The sequence below is a fragment of the Ochotona princeps genome, chromosome 12 (assembly GCF_030435755.1).
Source record: "Ochotona princeps isolate mOchPri1 chromosome 12, mOchPri1.hap1, whole genome shotgun sequence".
Taxonomy (NCBI): Eukaryota; Metazoa; Chordata; class Mammalia; order Lagomorpha; family Ochotonidae; genus Ochotona; species Ochotona princeps.
The window spans coordinates 56,998,611-57,022,354 of NC_080843.1; positions in this window are offsets into that span (position 1 = coordinate 56,998,611).

Here is a 23,744-nt window from a genome sequence, read left to right on the forward strand (position 1 = left end):
ATTAGTCTTTACCCATGTTAGAAATGGCCTTTGTGTAATGTTTCTATATTTTTAGATTTTGTCTAACCATTTATTCTTACCTAGTCATTTGTTCCACAGATATCTCTTTTAGTTGTTTTATCACAGGTCTTAAAAGTTCAAGAATTAGGCATGCTATGAAGAAAGTCACATAAATTTCCAAGCTTTTGTCCCCAAATAAATTCCCTTTCAATTCTATTTTCAATGAATTTTGGAATTTCTTTTGTACAGAGATAAAAACAAATGTGTGAACTGAAAAGTAAAATACAAAGAATTAACTTCTAAAATCTGATAAAGTTAAAGTGGGAGAAATAAAGAAGTGAGTTGACAATGAGCAGATAGTTTTTGAAATACTCTGCAGAGGGCCCAGCGGCGTGGCCTAGCGGCTAAAGTCCTTGCCTTGAAAGCCCCGGGATCCCATATGGGCGCCAGTTCTAATCCCGGCAGCTCCACGTCCCACCCAGCTCCCTGCTTGTGGCCTGGGAAAGCAGTTGAGGACGGCCCAATGCATTGGGACCCTGCACCCGCGTGGGAGACCCGGAAGAGGTTCCAGGTTCCTGGCATTGGATCGGCGCGTACCAGCCCGTTGCGGCTCACTTGGGGAGTGAATCATCGGACAGAAGATTTTCCTCTCTGTATATCTGACTTTGTAATAAAAATAAATCTTAAAAAAAAACAGAAATACTCTGAAAGAAAGAAAGAAAGAAAGAAAGAAAGAAAGAAAGAAAGAAAGAGAAAAGGCACCTCAGGTTTGGCAAAAAAGAATAAAAAAAATTTTCAAGCTGAAATATTCTTTAAAAAATGTATTCAATAAATAAAGCTCTTTTAAAAGGATTATTTTTATTTTTAAAAGGATTATTATAATGGTCAGCTGCATAAATCGAAGCAAAAATTTCAGAAGATTGAAAGTTACAATTTAATGAATAACTTAAAGAAAGTAAAAGCCAAAAACAGATATAAAACATAGGGAGATAAAAGAATGTTTCTGAATTGGGACTTCTAATACTAACTAAGAAAAGAATGACAGGAGGGGAGAATATGGAAAAAGGGAAAAAATATAATTAATTAAATATTCCAATAAATTCCTCAGATTTGATTAATAGGAATTCTCAAAGTGAATATGCTCAGAATATTAAAATAGGAATTCTCAATTTTCTGAAAAGGCAAAGCTTCATAGAATTCTCACTACTAAGATAAAACACTTTCCCACAGAGAAAAATAAGAGGTCATCTGCAAATTACCATGAGTTAAAATGACATTAGGAAGTATTTCAAAATCCACAATGGGAAATGGAAGACAGAATGAAGCCCTCAAAATTCCGATAAAAAATATCTCTAACATAACAATAAGGAAGACAAATTATTAGCTAATAGTGTATGAAATAGAAGCTAAAATAATTTTGGACACTTGATATTTAAGATCATTAATTTTTTAGGTACTGTGGAATTACTGGATGCTCTCCATGAAAACAAGTTAGAGTCCAAGAAAGTAGCCATCTGGGTTTCAGGAATACAGGCAGTCTAACACAGGAGGAAAGATTGGTGGCCTATATTAAGCCTAAACAGTAGCTGCTACAAATTGACCCAGGACAGAGAGCTAAAGGAGATAGCCATGTTAGAAATACAAATGAAAAAAAAAATCTCTGGCTCTCATAAACATAGACACACACGTGTGAGTTTGGAACCACTGCTGCCTGTCTTTCAGTTTACTGAGGAAAGAGCAATACTTTTGGTCAGATTCAGTTCTCTCGGGGCATTTTTTAAAATCTAAAGTCCAAAGAGAAGCAACTCTAAACTACAGAAAAATCAAGAATTTTTAACAAGAATGGAAATATAAGGCACAATGCTCAAGATGATTAATAAAATACTGGAATGGATTTGTGATATATGTTTATTGCAAGCATAAGAAAATGTATTGGAGGGGGTATAGTACATATAAAATTTAAAATTATTTTTAACTGTAGATGAAAGTTGATGGATAATATTCAAAGTAACTGTTACCAGCGAGGCTTTGGTGGGTTCTTTCCTCAGCTCACCATAGAAATATAAAGCCGGGAAACAACCATGAATGCACAGAAACTTGTTTTTTCCAAAGATGTGGGGCCTCCCCCACAGATTTCTTTCTCTCTTTCTTTTATGATGTTTTCATAGTTGATCAGGGTGGGGAAGAACAAGTGTTAGGGAAAAGTGGGTGTGGTTTCCAAATTCTCTATTTCTCCTTCCTGTTTCCAGATCGAGGGGTGTTGAGGAAGGCAAGAGATAAATGGAGAAGCCATACCTATTTGCCCAACCTCTCCAGTGCCAGGGTGGGGAAAGGCCACTTGGTATCAGCCCATGATCCCAATGTGATACACACACTCCAAGGATTCTGCTGACATTGTTTTGATAGTTTTGAAATACTATCAGTCTCATCAATCCATGAATGAGGAATCTCTTCCAGTGTCCATCGGTTTACATTGTCGACCTTAGAGTCTTCATTCGACTTGATTTTGGCTATCACCGTTTGGCTGGGGTACTCGTCCAATTTGTTCTGTTCTTCCTCTGCCATGGTGCCAGATGTCCTCTGCAGGCTCCAATAGGCTGCCATATTCTCTACAAGGATCTGGGCCACCTGTCAACAACTCCATCTTTTTCATTGAGGAGGACAAATTCTCACAGGTGGGCCCAAGGACCCAGGCCAGGAGATCTGGGACCCTCAGGACACTTGGCCATCCAACATTCATGGACCCAGCACCCACTGTGCAGGTGGGCCCATTCTGTCTGAGTGGTGACAGGGCAAAGTGCTTGGGCACTACCTTGGTTTTTGGGAAGTGCCTCAGGTTTTTAAATCTTTTCACATCATGGGCATGAAAAAGCGGCAGCTGGGACTGATAAGGAAGTGGTGGGAAAAGCTGTGGCTGGTATTTGATGGGTGGCACCCAAAAATCACCCTCATCACCCCCACTTTAATCTTGAGTGCTTTACAAATTCTGGGAATCTGGGTAAGCCCCAACAATTAAAAGGCAAGAGACAGCAGAATATTCAAATATTTTGATATGTACAACCGAGCACTAAAGGAAACTGAAGACTTAAGTGGTTGCCTCTGGGGAAGGAGAATTAATCACCTGAATGGGCAGGACCATGCTTTCATGCTAAATTCTGAAATATCGTTTGTCTTTAAAATTACATGCATGTACTAATTATGAAAATATTAAGTTTTCTTTCAAATTAGTGTATAACTTACCAGCCAAATGATTATCTTTTGCAATAACAATCTTCCAGTGAGTGTTTTAACAATTTAGTAAAAATAATCATTCCAGGTTTATTTAAGTTTTACTTAAAATATAGTACCTATTGGGTCCAGCACAATGGCTCAGTTAGCTAGTCCTCCACCTTACAAGGGCTGGGATCCCATATGGTCATTGGTTCATGTTAAGATGCTTCACTTTCCATTCAGCTCCCTGCTTATGGATGGCCCAAAGCCTTGAGACCCTGCACCTGTGTGAGAGACCCAGAAGGGGATCCTGGCGTTTGGCTTCAGATTGGCTCAGTTCCAGCAGATTGCCCCAACTTGGGGTGTGAGCCTGCAAATGGAAAATCCTTCTCTCTGTTTCTTCTTCTCTCTATAAATCTGCCTTTTCAATAAAGTAAATAAATCTTTTAAAAATAATATAGTACCTATTGTACTTTATTACGCTAATTATCAAAGAAATAATCCCCTTAATCCCTTGACAAATGGTTAAGTAATTGGATTCTCTCATGTACTTTGCCTCTGCAAAATTCTTCGTAAGAACAGTCACAGTACAATGTGACTTTAAGAAATCTTAACTAATGGAAAGTCACTCTGTACTCTAGATAAAAAGGATTGTCTCTTGCCACTGGAGTTAAAGCTTTCTCTTTAATAAGCCCACCATCATGCAGTCGTCTAGGTCAAACAGACAAGGCAGCAGGGAAATAGCACAAGTTTCTGTACATTATTGGACAAACTGGATCTGCAGAATCAGACCTCTAACATATTCAGTCATTCTAGGACGAGTGCTCACAACAATAATGACAGTAAAAAGGCAACTACTAGCTGGTAAATTAAGGATTGCATGATTATTATTCTATAAAATATGACAACCTATATATCTTTGCAGTAACCTCTATTTTGGAGTTAGATCTGCTCATTTTTCAACAAAGAAGCCTGTCAGAGATTTTTGCAGAAATGAAAGTAAAAAAGATTTAAGCCTAATTTGAATACAAATCTATTTTACTGTTTTCAAAATGCTACACTGAATTCCAAAAAGCTATTATTTCTTCCTGACGATAATTGTCACATAATTGTTTTTGTCATTTTTACAGCAATTTTCAAAGGGATCTCTAAAAAGAGAAATGTCTAATTTCTTCATTTATTTTTATTAATAGATGCAAGTCTTTCAAAACAGTTCCTTTGTACAAACTTGTGATAGACAAATGTCACCCTGGGCCTTTCCAAAATTTTCTTAATTTGAAATCTCTTTATATACCTGATTTATATACCTGAAGTATGCATTCCTGTAACATCCCATGGACAATAGAAAATATCGGAAGTATGAATCCAGTACTTCAAATGTCCCTAAGCACACCACTGTTTTATAGATGCAAGGAGGTATTAGTGATGTGTGTGCAGTTTAAAATACCAACATATAGGAAAGAGCATTTTTCTGCACATTTCGCCCACATGAAAACAGAGCTTTGATCTATAGCTGCAACTACTGTTTGCTGAGCTCACAGGTGTCTGAGAGTTGACTGTTTAGGTTCGGCTCAGCCTGATGCGTCTGTTCAAAGGCAGCTCCTTCACCCTCACAGATGTCTTACCTGTTTACTGTTGTTGGTCTCCAGCAGCCAACAGCTTGGCTGTGTTGTTTAAAAGTGAACCTCGGGGCGTGCTTAAACTTTGTTCTCTCTTCTCTGATCAAGGTGGCTCCATCCGTGCTGACTGCCCAGAGCTGCGGGAGCACTCTGCTGTCACTCATTCTCCAGATGAGCAAAGTTGGGAGGACTGGCTCCATGCCTTGACCTGGGTTTTCTTTCCCGCTGGTGTTCAAAAGCTGCCATAGTGATTGTGCACAAGAGACTAGATTCACAGGCTCCTGGCAACTAACTGTATCATCCTCTTCGTTCTCCACCACACATGCAGTTCAGTGCCACCTTGGCACCACATTAGCATTCTTGATGTATTGTGTTTTCTTTCCCTGGCAATCAAGGAATTATGGGGTTTTATACTTCAAAGGCAGAATACTTTCCATTTGAAATGGCCATGAAAAAGCCTTAGGTTGGGTCTTGTTGACTTACATTGGTACATTAGGCCTAGTAAGGTCTACTGCACATCTATTTATCACCTAAGTTATGATCACACCATAGATGTTTCAGCCTTATAAGACCCACACGAGATAACAGGAAAATGTTTTGTTCATGAATACCTCATGAAACTTAGGAGGCACTCTTCTCCAGAATAATGTACATTAATTTCTCCATTTGATATCCCTTCCAGGATCAATTACATCCAGTGTGTATATTTATATACTAGTGCCCCTTTCATGGTTTCTCTTTCTACGGTTTCAGTTATCTATAATCAGTGACTGAAAATATCACATAAAAATTCCAAAAGTCCTATCTTTAAACTACATGCCATTCTGAGCTATAACTTAGTGATATCCTATTCCTCCTGCTTCATACTACAGGATGCGAATCATCTTTTGTCCAATGCATCTACACCCACTCCTTAGTCACTGAGCAAGCATATAGATCATCAGATCAACTGGAACAGTATCACAGTGTTTGCATTCAAATAACCCTTGTTTTACAGAACAGTGGCCCCATTGCATAAGAGTAGTGATGCTGACAATCCAAATATTGCAAAGAGAAGTGATAACATGCTTTATTTAAGGCAAAAGCTGAAATAGCTTGATGAGAAGTAATAGACACGTATATGTGCATGTATATGTATGTATATATCCTTACTTTTCCTCAACATAACATGTTACGAATACCAACCACCATTGCACAGACATCTGACCCCATTTCTGGTAGAAGACTGGAGGGTGTGCAGGATAGGGAAAGGGATCCTGAAGGCTGAATAAATCAGGCTCTCTTCTGGCTGATCCACAGTCTGAGAGCAGGGGAATATCATCCAAGGAATAAGGAGTCTTTGATTCCTAATCTTGAGTCCTAGTCTGCTTTTTAAACACACTTGCTTCACCTCCTCTTTCCTCTGGGGTGATAGTATTCTTTAGGGCTGGCCCAGTTTTTATTAGGCTTTAAGCAGACTCTAATTAATTTTCTCAGCTGTGGTTACACTGATCTCATCCTCCAGTGTGACAGTCAAGGAAGACTGCAGTTGTGAGAGGAGCGAACACGGCCTTGCAGCAGGGGCAAGAAGGGCAAGGGTGAGCAGTACAGGGAAGACATTACTGAACTGTGTTATCATGGGGGGGCAGGTGTCACCAGGGATGTCGTTATCAGCATTTCTTTCATCTATTCCTGTGTACGGGTTCCTTTAGCATGCTTCTTATTTTTAGTTTAATGATTTTACTTTTAATATGGAATATTACAGAAGTAGTGAGAAGTCCTAAAAGTGCTCTCCCGGTAACTTCATACCTACATGCTATATTTAGCAGATCTATTCTGGGTGGCAATCACCGCCTCCCGTTCAGGGGTTTTGACACTCCCCTTATTTGCTATGCTCAGAAGATTTCTTAATTTCTAAAGATGAACCCAATTTGCTCTTCCAGCTTTCTTCTTGGGTCTTTTCATTCCTGGGGTCTGCGATCCCATCTCTCTCTGTGCCAGAATTTGATTATCTGCTCTTCACGGATGCTCCTATCATGTGTACATTTGAAGCAAATTTCTTTTAGCAATTAATAGTAATTTTGGTATTTTAAAGAAATATGTTTGTAAAAAGAATGTTTGCTGAGGGAGTCCAGAATCCAATTCTGGTAAGAAAATAAATTCTGGTGAGAGAAAAACCCCACACAGATTGAGACAGCAAGAGGAACTTAGCATAATAATAAAGAACAGACTATCCTTCAATTTCTATGTCTTCAGCACAGATTTATAAAATTGCAAATTAGATCCCTCACTTATTTGCAGGGAAAAGGAAAAATCACAACAAAAAATGCTTTGCAAAGTATCTCTACTAAACTTTAGCTGTTACCTTTCATCTCTTTCTCTAAATCTTATGCTCTTCACAGAGGCATTTCGGAGTTTTATAAACCAAAGAAGCAACAAGAAAACCCACCCTCTGAATATGTGGAATGTTTCCTTACATTAACTCTGTCATTATACAAAAAGAGAACAAGTCAGTTCCCCCAGTACATGTTTTATTCCTAGTGTTGTTCAGTTTTAGGATGCACAAAATCTTTCAGATTTAATTTTATGGTCAAATATTGTACATTTCTTCCAAAAGAATGTAATAGACACATGAACTCTCCAAGAGAATAAGTAGTGTAAAAGTATGAAAAATAAAATTGTCTTTTGAGCATATTTTCATGTATTTTTCAAATAGAAATAAAATCTTATTACAGTAACATTGGGAGAATCTTAAATAGCACTAGAATATTGGAATTATTTAATATTGACTTTTGTTTATAATAAATGGGTTGTCTCCTCGGAATTGAAATATGGCATAATGAAATTATCTTTGTGGGATGATCCCTGAACTGGATTGAAAGACTTTACTCCTCAAATTGAGGCTGTATGTGCTGTGAAATGATGTGTAAAGCAAAGATTTTGTGCAGCAAGGAAACTGAACTGAACTGTAGAATTTATTAATGATACAGATACTGGATCTACTAAACATGAGGGATGGTGATGACACCGCAATGGCTAATGACTGGAGAAAATAAACAAATCAGAAACCAAGAAAACAAAAATAGAATTTGGCAAGTCCAGTGAAAACCTGTTCAGCCTCACCAGTAAGTCCAGCAAATAAAGTTAATGCGACAAGCAAATGTCATTTTTTGTAAGTATTAAATGAGAAAAGACGGAGCCTCACACGTATTAAGGATGGTATGGAAGGATGTACAGAAAGTTTCAATACTGGCTATTTCCTGGTTGTAAAAACAACAGTAAAGAGCAAGATAATTGTGTGTAAGAGACCACTGAAATTTTTATCTGTTTAAAAGAGCAGTCATCACTCATATGGCATAAAAAGAGCAGTATGACACAAAATTTATATAAACACATATATACGCAAAATTTACCTAATTGGGTTCCCTTATATGCTGCTGGTTAAATTACACATTTATGTAGTACAATATGATATTTCAAATGATTACTAACACACATGTTCTTTGATACACAAACAGTTATCCTAAGAATTAATTCCATAACAACACTTATCATTACAGGCAAAGATAACTACAGAATAGTTGATTAGAGAATGTTCTATAAAATATCAGAAACAATATAAATTCCAAACAACCCTGTACTGGTTACAATAAGCATGATAGAATCATAGTAGAATTCATTACAGCAATTTCAATGTATGTTAGAGTAGTGATGATGGAGTATTCATGATATATTTTTACATAAAGAAATAAATTGTAGAATAGGATCATACTTGCAACTATTTTCATCTAAAGTAACAGTTACAACGTTCAATATGATGGTATTGTGAAATTACATCAAATATGAATATTGCTAATGCCTTACTATGAAGGAAATGTGGATAATTTCACTGTGTAAATGTAAGATGAAGAGTGTTCAAATAGCAGTTAAGATTTAAGGAAAATTATTCAGTAAAGGAGTGTTGGTTTGGGTGATAACAAATGAGATTTTTGCTTGTGTTCTGGTGTGTCAGCAAAGGAAAATGAATAGATTTGGAGGAGAAAAAAGGAAGTACAATAGGTAGCATTTAAGATATTCCCAATGAATCACATCCAAGCATAATCCACTTCTGAACGGGAGGGGAATCTGACTTGCTGTAGTGAATATAGTACAACAAAGGTGATGGCATCATCACTTGCACATCTATGTCACTCTGTAAAATGCTGTCTCAACAAATATTTAAGAGCTCTTCCATGTGGAAGAGATGTGGGATCCTCCATAAGCAAAGGCAGCAAGAAACTGGGTGTCGGGCTTAGAGCCAAACGGAGCTGTATTCTGCCAACAAGCATGTGAGCTTAGAAAAGGTCTTAGAATTTGAGAAAAGACCATAGCATTGTTGATAACCTGGACTATAACTTCATGTGCTCTGAACTGAAGACTGTTAAACTGTGTTCAACCTTTGACCTACAGAAACTGGCAGTTAATAAATCTATGATGTTTCAAACCCTTACTAGTGTGAGAAGTTGTTTCACAGCAATAGAAACCTAATAGAAGCACTTAAGGTGAAAACAAGTTACAGTGTCTTAATTTAACTTAGTAATTTATCATTTTTAAACCTTTCATTCAAAGAATGTTTGCTCAAGGACTATAGATTCCAGCTTCATGCTAAGCATTGAGGACATAGTGTCTTCAAATACAAACTGTAGGTGGAGAGGGAGATGGGCAGGAAATAGAAAGAATCAAAAAGGGGACCTCTAATCCTGTCAGGTGAGCCAGAATGGCAGGAACAGTGCAAGCTTTGGATTTTGAGTAACCTGACCTTTAATTCAGTCCAACCACTTACTAACCTTGTAGTCTGGAGCAGCCACTGACATGAAAACCCCAGGTTAACAATGTAGCACAGCAGGTAAAGCTGCCCACTAGCAACGTTAGCATCCCATATAGGTGCCAGTCCAGGTCTTAGATGCTGGATTTCCAATCCAGCTCCTTGCTAATGGCTTGGGAAAAGCAAAAATGACTCAAGTGTTTGGGCCCCTGTCGTCCACACATGGAAGGCTTGGATTAAGCTCCTGACTCTTGGCTTTAGCATGGCCCAGTCTCAGCCATTGCAGCCTTCTGAGGAGTGAACCAGGGAATGAAAGATCATTCTCTGTAACTTTGTTCTCTCTCTCTTTAACTTTGCTTTTCAAATAAGTAAATGCATTTTTAAAATGACAGAAGTTAACATACTGAAGGATTCTAAAAAGGGGAAGAGTTAAGAATAAAGATATATTATCTGCTGTATATGACCCAGCTATCCCACATCTAGCAATATATCCAAAAGACATGAAATCTGTATATGACACAGGGATCTATAATCACATATTTACAGAAGCACAAACTATAATAGCAAAGACACGGAAATAAGCCAGATACTCATTAAAAGACATGGTGGTACATCTATTCTCTGGGATCCTAGTCAGCCATTCTAAAGAATTAAAGTCTACCATTTGCAATAAAATGATCCCAACTAGAAACCATTATGCTCAATGAAATAAATCAACCCCAAAAGGACAAATACCGTGCTATCTCTCTGATATAACACAGGCTTTATGTAAATTTTAAAATCAATAACCCTTTCCATACTGTTTTTGTTGCATCCCATGTGTTTTTATTTTCATTTCTTTCAAATAGTTTCTTTTCTCTTGTTGAATTAATCATTGGCTCATGGATCACACAGTGGCATCATTTTACACAAGAGTCTTTTTTTTTTTAAAGATTTATTTTTATTTTTATTACAAAGTCAGATAAACTGAGAGGAGGAGAGATAGAGAGGAAGTGGAGCTGCCAGGATTAGAACCAGCGGCCATATGGGATCAAGGCGAGGACCTCAGCCACTAGGCCACGCCGCCGAGCCCCACAAGAGTCTTTTGTCTTTTCTTTTTATTTTTCTTCACCCACACATTGGTAATTCAGTGGCATGTTTTTCAATTCCATGGTGCTGTAAATTGTTTTAATTTCATAGCTGCTGTTGACTTTGTTACATGGCTTCTCATTTAAAGGAACGTACAGTGACGGCACAATAGAGACTATTATATTCAGATGTGAAGATACAATTCAGTGTGCATTCAACTTCCAAATCACAGATTGAGCACCAACGAAACTGTTGGACATATCTAGACAAAGGGATGCTGGACTGCTGACACTGACTGTATAAACAATCTCAGGGCACACTTAAATAACAGACTGATGGGATTATGACTCCTTATGAAGGACTATACTATTGTGATAATATGGGGAAAATTGTTGGGGGGGAAGAATTTGGGGAGTGGGTAGGGAAATCCCAGACCCTATAGAATTGTACCATAGAATTCAATTTTAAAAAAATGAATAAAAATATACTATAAATCTGAGGATTGCCAAGACTTCAACATGAAATATAGCTGTTAATTACAGTCATCATTTTTAGAAATGAGGATATACATATATTTGCAGAATTTTTCACTTTAAAGTTCTTATAGAGTGGGATTAAGAGGAATAAAGTCTATGCACATAATCCAATCTACTAAACAAAAGGTGGAGATGATGAGTATGCTTAGCAATCATTCTAAGTGAGACACAAAGCATGGACCCTCAGATAAGGTGGCCTAGTGGCTGAAGTCCCAGCCATGAAGTGCCAAGATTCCATATGGGCGCCAGTTCTGGTCCGGGTAGCCCCATTTTCCATCAAGCTCTCTCCTTGTGGCCTGTGAAGGCAATCAAGGATGTCCCAAAGCCTTGAACCCTGGACCTGTATGGGAGATCTGGAGAAAGTTCCTGGCTCCTGGTTTTGGATCAGCTCAGCACCAATGGTGGAAGGCACTTGGGGAGTGAATCATCGAACAAAAGATGTTCCTCTCTGTCTCTCCTCCTCTCTGTATATCTGATTTTGCAATAAAAATAAGTAAATCTATTTCTAAAAAATCAGCTACAGGGAGAATCAAGATGGTCGGAATAGGGTAAAGAGATGTATAAGCAAATGGAGAGATTTTAGCCAGTGTGAAGCAAAGAGGACACATTCTAGGAAATAGGAGAACACAGAACAACAGCAGAGGGGTACCTGGAGACTGACAGAAAAAGGAAAGCAGTGAAAACAACAGTGTGGTGTTGCAGTGACTGATAACCAGGCAGCATTCACCAACGGCAATCTGAACTCCAGTGGCAGCCAGAACTCCACCAGCAACAAGGAAGGAAGGGACATTTGCCGGGAGCTCCAGAGGTGAACTCAGACAAAGAATTGCCTGTCCTGCTGGTCTGTTTGATTTGACCAGGAACAGAGACAGAGTGGTAGGTCCCAGAAAAGCAGTTTGGGAGCAGGGTGGATTTCACAACCCAGTCTTCCTCCTAGAAGCTGTATCAGGCGCCATTTTGTGTAAGGAGGCAAGGGCAATGGGGCAGGACTGAGCATGCACAGATCTGGGCATGAACTAGCTTCTGACTCAGTGAAATGCAACAACGTGACATCCTACAGCTTCCACCCAAGGCAGGTCCAGGTAGCCCTCAGAGCTGATGGCCAAAAGATCAAGAAATCTGGTAGTGGCATATCAGGCAGCATTTGTTACAGTGTGTCAAAGAATTTAAGACTGCATGGAACAACAGTGAGCTGCACATATTCTGACCTCGGTGAGAATTTACTGAATTAAGTGCATTGCACTGGTCCTACAAAAAAATAATACCGACTAGAGTCAAAATTGGTTCATGTGACCCTCAGACCTAGCAGTCAACAGGTTCCAGCAAGATCAGCACCACCAACAACCTAGCTATATAGGACACCTGGTGTCTCCCTAATCCTGGAACCTACTCCAACTGGAAGTGAAAGAAAGGTTGTACAGACAATGGTGCAGCCTCAGCACGGTATCACAGGAGGTGGGGAGTGGTAAGCCAGGAACTGGGGCTACACAGACCATGGTGGAAATCTAACATAAGAACCCAGACATGGAACTTGCTGGAGGGAGTGGCACAAGTGACTGCAAACAAAGAACAATGTACCAACCACAATAAGTAAGATTGAACTGTAAGACTTGTAGGTGACACAGCTTAGAAACCTGCCCCAAGGAGAAGAATCTGATAACCAGAAGTACAATGACCACAAGAGAAAGAAGAGAAAGAGGCACAATGAATACTACTGAAGACTCCCCTGCAAAGGAGCAAAACACTTTGCCAACCCCAGAGTTCACTATAAAGCTTCTTATCAACAAAGAGAGGAATGTAAAGCAGGCATTTAAGGAATTCAAGAAATATGTCTCACTGGAAATGAATCAAATGAAAGCTGATATATCAGAAATGAAGAATACAGTGGAGGAAATTAAAAGTCCAGTGGAGAGTCTCCAAAATAGAATGAAACAAGCAGAAGAAAGAATCTCAAAATTAGAAGATATTTCCTGTCACCAGAGGGAAACAAACAAAAAGCTGGAAACAGAGCTGCATCAGGCCAAAAAAAAAGTATTCAAGAATCAAAGACACTATTACAAGGCCAAATATAAGAGTTATGGGAGTCCCAGAAGGTGCAGAAAAAGAGACTGGTTTTACAAATGTATTTAATGAAATAATAAGGGAAAAATTTCCCTAATTTAGAGGAAGAATTGGGAAAAAAAATTCAGGAGGGGCACAGAACTCCCAATAGGGTTGACCAAAAGAGATCTTCACTACGACACATGATAAGCAAGCTCTCTTCAATTGAACATAAGGAAAAGATCCTTAAATGTGCACATGAAAAATATCAATTGACATATAAAGGAATGCCAATTAAAGTCGCAGAAGACCTCACACAGGAAACTCTATAGGCCAGAAGAAATGGAATGACGTATTCCAGATTCTAAAAGCAAAAACTGTCAGCCCAGGATAACGTACCCATCAAAACCTTCCTTTGTCTTTGAAAATGAAAAAAAATTCTTCCACAGTCAAGAAAATTAAAACAACATGAATCTTCCAAACCTGCCCTACAAAGGATACTTAAAAGATAATTTCTTGGCAGAGAAAAAGAATACCGCCTACCAAAACCAAAGGCAAATGCAAAGAACATCCCAGTGAAATAACAACAGAAGACTAAATCAATGAACAACCCATTGCTAAAATGACAGAACCAAATTACTGCCTATTCATATTAACCCTGAATGTAAATGGCTTAAACTCATCAATCAAACGTCATAGACTGGATTAAAAAACAAAACTCATCTAATTATTGTCTACAGCAGGAGACACATTACATCAACAAAGATTAGCGATTTTGATTTTGATTTTTTTGTTAGTTTCATCTCTTCAAAATACTTTCTTCATATTAAATTCTTCAATGACTCATAGATCATACAGTAGCATTATTCTTCAAAACGGTTCTTGATTCTCTTTTTCATTTCTTCAGTAATACATTAGTCATTCAGTAACATATTATTTAGCTTCATGGTGTTAATTTTTTTTTAAAGATTTATTTATTTTTATTGGAAAGACGGATATACAGAGAGAAGGAGAGACAGAGAGGAAGATGTTCCATCCAATGGTTCACTCCACAAGCGGCCTCAACTGCTGGAGCTGAACCAATTCGAAGCCAGGAGCCAGGAGCTCTTCTGGATCCCCCACGCGAGTGCAGGTTCCCGAGGCTTTGGGTCGTCCTGAAATGCATTCCCATGCTACAAGCAGGAAGCTGGATGGAAAGCGGGGCTGCTGGGATTAGAACTGGTGCCCATATTAGATCCCGGTTCGTTTAAGGCGATGTCTTTAACCACTGCGCTATTGCACGGAGCCCAATGTGTTAATTTGTTTTTTTTTTTTCTTCTTCTTGTTTGTTTTCTTTTGTGGCTTTTCATTTAAAGGGATATATCATAACTAAATAATGGAGACTAGCATATCTAGTAGCATGTAATTTAACTTCATGGCATTGTAAATTTCTATTTTTCTTCCTATTGTTGATTTTGTATTCTGGCTTTTCATTTAAGGGGATGTACAGTAACTATATAATGGAGGCTATCATATCCAGATGTGAGGATACAATGTAGTATGCAGCTCTGCTTCCAGACAAAAAATGGATTCCTAACGAAACTGTTCACTATATCTTGACAATAGGATGCTGGGCTCTCTGTCATTGTCCATGCCCGCAATGATGAACATATCACTGTGTATGAAAACTATAATATAGTAAAAATATATGGGAACCAGTGAGGGGGGAGAGAATTGGGGAGGGGATAAGGGAAACCCCAGTGTCTATGAAAGTATATCATAAAATGATAATAATAAAAAGAAGTTAAAAATAAAAAAGCCAGCTACATCATAATAATCCAGTAATTTGTTTATATTTAATTATCCTTTTCATTCATCTTCTGTTAGGTATGTATTGACCATCCTCAGAACATAGTAATCCTCTGTACTCTCCTTTACAGCAGTCTTTAGAGCCCAGTGCTGTGACACAGCAGACATGGTTGCCAACATCCTCTTCCGCGGGCTTTATATTGAGTCCTAGCTGCTTCACTTGCTACTCTTCTCCTGGCTAATGCACCTGGGGAAAGCAGCAGAAGATGACCACAGTCCTTCAGCTCTTCCGTCCACCAGGGAGACCTAAAGGAATCTTCTAGCTCCTGGATTCAGACTTCACTGTACGAACCATGGCAGCCATGGAAGGATGGACAATCTCTGACATGCTCCCTCTCTTACTGTCCCTATCTCTTCGCCTGCCTTTCAAATAAATAATCTTTTTAAAGTGATCCTTGGGGTCCAGCATGGTAGCCTAGTGGCTACAATTCTCACCTGCATGTGCCAGGATCCCATAGGTATACCGGTTCATATCCAGGCTGTTCCTTTTCCCTTCCATCTCCCTGCCTGTGGCCTGGGAGAGCAGTAGAAAATGGTCCAAATCCTTGGAACTCCACATCCACATTAGAGACCTAGAGGAAGTTTCTGGTTCCTGGCTTCAGATCAGCTCAGCTCCAGCCATTGTGACCACTTGGGGAGTGAACCAGCAGATGGAAGTTCTTTCCTTCTGTCTCTCCTTCTCTCTGCATATCTGATTGCCAATAAAAATAAATAAATCTTTTCAAAACATAAAGTGATCTGGGCCCGGCGCAATAGCGTAGTGGTTAAAGTCCTCACCTTGCATGCCAGGATCCCATATGGGTGCCGGTTCTAATCACAGCAGCCCTGCTTCCCATCCAACTCCCTGCCTGTGGCCTGGGAAAGCAGTCGAAGACGGCCTAGGACTTTGGGACCCTACACCTGCGTGGGAGACCCAGAAGAACTCCAGGCTCCTAGCTTCGAATTGGCTCAGCTCCAGCCATTGCGGCCTCTTGAGGAGTGAATCATTGAATGAAAGATCTTCCTCTCTGTCTCTCCTCTGCTCTGTATATCTATCTTTCCAATAAAAAATAAATAAATCTTTAAAAAAAATAAAGTGAAGGTTGGAGGATTCCTTACATATAATACTATAAATTATTTAGAAATACAGATAAGAGTAAAATTAATGTATTGCAATTTTAACCTGTGTCGAAAAGGTGTTCGCATCAATTACTTCAGCTGATTCAAAAGTTTTAATTAGCATTACATAATGTATTTTCAAATGCCTGACTGTCTTAAAAATGTCTTTATTATTCACAATATTGTAACACAGTACACATCCTATGATATCAAGCTCATTCTTCTTAAAATAGTAATTTTGAAAAAAAGAAAAGCTCACCTTATAATCATGTATACAGAGTAAATTCTTTACAGAGTAAAGCTCAAAATGAATTTGTAAAACTATTAATGATTCCAAGTTGGGCTATGCATTCAAATCATGACAAGTCCAGCCATAGCACAACGATAAAAATCTGCTTCTCCTAGCTCAACACTCCCCCTCTCTCCTTAGTTGCCTATATATGATCTCTATTCATAATTCAATTCCAGAAAAAATATATATCACTTGTTGGTTCTACTAGAAGCATCAGATTAATTATGGTTTAATAGTTTCGGGGTCACATCAACATTGCCTTTCTCTAAGGGAATGGATTATCAATGAAAGGAAACAGATTCACAAGTTCAGAATCCTTGAGAAAATCATTTGGAATTTAACAAACATCCATTCAGGGGTTATTCATTAAATACTGATATTTTTGAGTGATATTTACTTATTATGCTAGCTGACATTCCCAGTGGTGATGTTTCTGTGAAATATGCCTGAGTTCTTCAATTCCAAGAAGAAATATTATTTCACCCGTCCACACCCATGCTAATCAAGCCTCACTTCCAGCCTTCTCCTTGGAGATCACTTCAAATATTGGAATGTTCTGCCATCACTTCAATGTCAACAAGCACGGCAATAATTTCCATTCATCATTCCCCCCTTGCCTGGAGAACTTCCCAAAGGAGAATTTTGCATCATCTCATCTGGAAAAAGACAGAATGAGAGCTTGCACTGGGTACATTTTGACTTTATTTTTTTTCCAACTATTTGCTTTTATGTAAGGAGGGACTTCAAGGACTGAACTGACCATCCTGGACTCAGTGCCACCTTTATTGTCTTAAATGTCCACATACCCAGTACTGTTTAAATACCCTAGCTCCCAGTCCCCTTGAATACCTGGTTACTCAACACTACCGTAAACCTCCTAGATCTCAACCCCCTTAAAGCGCACTTGCCTAATCAAGCTCAGTGACCTTCCAGGCTCCAACTGAGTGCCCCACCAACGCCCAGAGGCATTTACCCCTGTGTCCACTAACAGCTGCATCTGCCAATCCCTGTCCTGGGACTCCCCATACCCACCTGGAGGCTATGAAGATGCCGCTTCCCTTTGTTTTCTCTCCTCCCCCTGCGCTCCTGCGCTCTCTCTCTCTCTCTCTCTCTCTTTCTCTCTTTCTCTCTTTCTCTCTCTCCTTTTTTCCTTTTCTCCTTTTCCTCGCTCTTTTCTTTATCTGTCTGTCTCCCTCTGCTCTGCTTTTACCTTCTCTCTGCCCCCATATTACCTCCTTTGCTGGAATAAAGGCCTCTTGCTGTGTCCAGCATCTTCAGTTTGTGGAAAGAAAACCTAGCTCTTTATTGTGGTCTGTGATTCTGATTACTAAACTCTGTGCCTTCAAGCAATATTTGTGTATTTTTTACATGCGTGTCTATGTCTGCATAGCCACATGTGTTTGGGTGGTGTGCACATGTGTGAACATCTGTGAGTCTGTTAATGTGTAGATTCAGCTCAGAATCACAACTTGGAACCCACACAGGTGGTGGATGCTCCTCTTGCTCTTCTTCAGCTTTAGACCTGCTTGTTCAACTTTCATGTCATCTTCAGACTGGGTCATTCACACCTTGCCCTCCATCGCTGCCCCTCCCCATGCCTATCCAACGGCAGAATGCTTTGAATTGAGATAATCCTGTGTTGAAGTAAGAGAAGCACCACACACCAAAAGCCTAAGGACCAGATTTTTTTTTCCCTATGTACTACATTCAATAAACAGGCACCTTTGCCTTAGTTTTATTTACACATTTTGTTTGTAAGAGAGCTTAAACTAACCAGCCCTTGTGGATTTGTAAGAGAAGGGCAGCTATTTCTGATTCCTGCAAACAACTCAGAGACCATGTTATGTCTCCAGGTAGACATGCTCTCACAAACACATAGACAGACGTATCACATAATTGCCTGTAGTTAACAATATCAGGCAGCCACATACTCACCTACACACAACCTTTTTCCTGTCAATATTTATCTTCTTACTTTTCCACTTCTTAAATGTGGACGTCTCTATTACTGTCTATTGTTCTTATATAATGCGTGGAGTACTATCAGCTTGTCCTCTCCATTCCCACAGCTGTTATTTCAGCATGGATGCCCCTCTTAATATCAGGTGATGACTTTCTCCTAACAGATCTTCTGGACCCCAGAGTCTACTCAAGTTCATCCCACCTAAGCACCAGATTCATCTTCTTAAACAAAGCATTTCTCTATTCCACACTGTTGTCAACTCATTTTCTATAAGGAGGCATGTTTAAATGAGAGTCACTAAATACAGAGTGGAAAAATAGAAAACATTCTCTTCTTCCTTTTATTTTTATTTATTTGAAAGTCAAAGAGACCAACAGAAACAGAGAGACAGACAAGCCTTCCGTGTGACTATGCATTCTAAGAATGCCCACAACAGCCGGGTCTACCCAGGTCAAAGCCAACTGCCTAGAATTCAATTCCAGACTTCCACACAGGTGGCAGAGACCCAATGACTGGAGTCTCAATCAGCTGCATTATAGGGATATATTAGAAAGAAGCTAGCATCAGAAAAGTGCTTGGTCTCAAAGTCAGGCACTCCAATAGGAAATGTAGGCATAAGAGGTGTGGTCTTATCCAAAAGGGAAAACATCTATCATGTAAAATACTTCTAAACTGGTAACATACATAATTATATCCTTGAAAGGAAGACAAACCATGTCTTAGCAATTTAGACTCAGGAGCTTTGTCTGTCAGCCACCAAATTACAGAAAAGAACCAGCTTGCCGAAGCCTTCATGGTGCCCTTCTGTGCCCTACCCCTCTGAGCTTTCTAAAGAGAGAAACCGTGCACAGGCTGCACGGTGCACAGTGATGCTGCCAATCTCTTCCTGTGTCACTCAGAGTCATGTCCCTGAACTCTGTGACACTGGGCAAGTCCCAGAGCTTTCAAGGCCTCACACCCTTCTCCTATGTAAATGAGACTAAGAATACTTACCTCTAAGTGGTTTCAGGCATTAAATTAGCCAGGGCAACTAACAAGCCTGCCTGGCACACAGTACCAGCATGCAGCAATTACCATTATTTGCTGAATAGAAAGCAGCTGCATCAGCTAAAAACTTAGGAAATGTGATGCAAGCATTTTGCTGCTCTGAAATTCTGCCCCCGAAATAAGCAGGCAGGTGACACAGACAGCAAGATCCTAAAAACCAATCTCCACAGTTAGAATTGTATCCACAATACAGATTCTAGTTTTCAGAAACTCTCCAGCCCCTCCTCGCCGAGCAGCCACACCATGCCTTCCCGCCACAGATGCTCTAAAGTAAAAGGGGCTGTTCGTAGAACATGGTATGTGCCCTATTCCGGGACACTGAAATAAGCTGACCGTGAAGTGTATATGAGTGTCTCGGCTGTTTCCTGTCTGATGATGCTATGGTGTTGTGTGTTCCGCATCTCCTAGAGGAAGGGGAAGAAGCACTGCGTCGTCATGATGAACTGTCACTGTGCTCCAGAAAGGAGTGGAAGCTTCCTGTCTCACCATCCCCCATTGGAGAATCATTAAAATATGTTATTGTTCCTTTGCTACCACTAGATGGTACTAGCCAGCTGCTTGTCATTTTTTTTAATTTTGTATTTTGTTTACTGCTTCTGAGTTTTAAACCAAGAAGCTGGCTGCAATAATAAGCTTCATAGAAATGGGGTTTAGAGAGACTTTGGAGAGTCACTGGCTAGAAGTTAAGGCACCTTTTCTTAAATGTGCCACTACTCTTTTCAAATTGTCATTCATAGAAAGTCCTCTTTGCCTTATTCTAGTTGATGAAAAGATTTAGCAATCACATCAATGATTCACATGGTGTTTGTCTCTGTTTGTGACCTTATGAAGCCTGAAGGAGGTATGGGGTGCACTGATATTGAATGGAAGATAAGCAGAATAAAGTTCCACTATCCTCATTAGAGAATATTCTATTTAACAGATTTCCTTCCTTTTGCTTGATAATCCCAGCAGATCTCCATTGCCTTCAGCTTTTCATGCAGACATATGGCTCATTTTCTCTTTTCTGAAAGAGAGACAGCAGTGGCTGCTGGAATAAGTGATAGAGATACTTGGAATAACAGAGCATCTAACCTGGTGTCCTAACTATTTCCTCCCCAAATTGGCTCAAAAAAAGAAACAAAACTGAAGGGCAGGTCCGTAGATGTTTCAACCTCTAAATACATTTGATGTTATTACAGTGGAGATTCACCTCCCATGAAGAGACTGTGGACAGGGTGCAAAAGCATCCCAGTAGCTGACACTGTATTCTATAGTCACACTGGAGAATAGATGTGGAAATGATCTGGGGGTTCTGTGCTTTCTGGGGATTGGCAGGAATAATCATTGGACGCTGAGTACAACCACAAGTTTAGAACAGCAGGATTTCACAAACACTTTAATTAAACTGGAGAAGTGATTCGCTACAGTCCAACCCTAACTTTCAATTTTCATACAACTTTTGATTATAGTAAGTATTATAGTAAGCATAGTATTAGAAGACAGAGGACGGAAAGAAATACAGTTGTCAAATATTGGCCCTGATTCACTATAGTAATTACAGTGGGCTCTACACCTGTAAGCATGCCTTATCTAGCTAAGAAAGAGACATCTTCAAATCTCCAGAGAGGCTCCCAGCCATAAAAGAGTACCTTATTATCTTCCATTGCCATAACCAAATATTTCCTTTCCTTAAACAAGATTTTTCTCATGAACAGAGAGCAATTTTGCCCCATTTTCCTATCAGATGTATTACCAGGGTACAGTATGCAAATAATTGCCACATATATTATGATATTAAGCTACATATAGAAAAAAATTTTCCTCTGCATAGAGAGAACAATAATTTTAGCAAGAAATTATTTGAGTTGACTAAACATATTCTAAATGAATACTGTACAAAGGCTATGATCTTCCAATTCCTTCATGAAAGGCTGTTCAACAGCAACCTTGCTTCCATGTAGCAAATGCCAGAGATGAGCAGACTTTCATGTCAGAAGAAGAGTTCAAAAGCTTCTGATTATTATGAAAAATTGTGAGGATCTCCCACTTGAGGAGCACAAAAGTGAAAGGCAGGAAGTGTAAGGATTACTCTCTCAGGATAGCATGTCTTATCCTCCTTGCTTTTAAAGGTTTCTGTGCTTTTAAAGGACTCAAAAACTTTCTGAGTATTTAAGTTTAAAACATGGGGGTGAAGTTTGTCACGACAAGTAAGATGGATCTTGGGATGCTCAAAAATTATGTCTACATGTCTGGATTCAACTCCTGTCTCCACAAGATTCTAGCTTCCTGCTGCTTCAGATAATAGGGGGTAAATGTGATGCTTCAAAGGACTTGGGTACCTATCACCCATGTGAGAAACCTCGGTTGAGTTCTAGGTCCCCTAACTGTTGGGAACATTTGGCAAGCGAAGTAGAGAACTGGAGATGTCTCTCTCTATCCCTATGTATTTCAAATGAACACAAAATAATTAAACAAAAAAAATCCCTAGAATGTAAATATCAACCAAAAAAAGAAATTAAATTCAAATGAAAATTTGGTTTTGGCAGCAGATAGCCAAAGTAAGATGCTTGCAATGATTCGAAAGTCATTTTAGGTTTCTCTGTAAATGAGAACTGGTATAGATTAGTGATATCTATAAAGATACTATACTCCTGAGAAGATAGTTCAGGGTCTGGCTGATACACCTGTAGTTCTTATAATAACCACATTCAAAACATCATTTGAGGGTCCAATGTTGTGACTGACATAGTGGTTAAGCTAGTATCGCATATGGGTGCTGACTCCTGTCCTGTTGGTTCTACTTCTGATCTCGCTCTCAGCCAATAGCCTGTGAAAAGCAGTAGAAGATGGCTCATGTGCTTGGGCTCCTGATCTCTACCTGGGGAACCTGCAAGAAGTCCCTGGCTTTGGCCTGGCCCATCTGGTGAGTGAGTCAGTGAGTAGAAAATTCTCTTCTCTAACTCCCACATTCAAATAAATAAATCTTAAAATACACTTTGATAATCATCTGCTTATATTTTTTGTAACCACAGTGCCTGAGAATCAATGAATCAATATGTACTTACAAAATTAATACTATGAATTTGAGATTATGATGGAGTAGAAAGAGCCATTTAGCTTCTCACCTAGATGATAATTACACAGGCAAAATCTGTTTTATATGACCATTTTGGAACAATGGCATGTACTGGAAAATTTTATTTCCAAGCCAAGGCTTGGAAATTAATTGTGGCTAATTTTACTGCCCAGCATGGTAGCAGTTATCAAGCTCTTATCCCAGCCAAGTAACTGATAACACACATGTTCCCTGAGCAGCTTGTAGGGCAAAATAGATATTGTCATCCAAATATTGAAGATTTGTGTGTTGATCCCCAATTGTTGTATTTCCTCCCTTAGATGCTGGCTGCAAGCCTCTTCCCCACCCTGACTAAACTTACTCCCAGAGAATTCAAGAGGCTGGTGCCTTCTGTCTTCATCGCCACTGCCTTAGCTTTAGGGAGTGAACCTGGAAGTCTCAGACATTCAAAATCAGCTACATATGTAGAGGAAATCAGGGGGTTACCTTGCATAGCTAAGAAAAGATGAAGATTCAGAAAATACCTAAGAAAATTCTAGAATAATACTACAGAATTTGTTGGCACAAAGACAACCTACAACCAGAAAGGGCTACATACATGTACTGTTACACATAGTCACATTACAAAACAAACCAAAAAATATCAGCAAACTTTGAAGGAGAAGATGATTTTCGTTGTTGCCATATTATTATGTCAAAATGTGCAGTTTTCAACAAAAGATCACAAGGTACACACAAAAAAAATAGCAAAACAAAGTTCATCCAAAAGAAAATCCAATGAGCAAAAATAAAGATACTACTGTATAAACAAAAATCTTTAATTATTTAAATTAAACTTATTAAAATTAAATTTAAATAAAAATTATTGAAATTAAGCCTATAGTCATGCAAAGTTGTATAAAAAGATATTAGACAGTAATTTGAAGCCCTATGAAGAAATAAAGATTATGTAAATGTGTTTGGGCAATTGTTACTGTTAGTGTTATAGTATTGATACTTCATAACTCCTTTTTTCCTATTAATATATTTTATAAGCAGTTATTAATATAAAAGCTTATAGCATAGTAACTATGGTTTTTAATTCCATATTTTGTTTTGTATATGAGACCAATGCTTTTTTTTTCATTTTTAAACATACAACATATAGGAATAGAATTTTGTGACATCAACAACTGGAAAAAG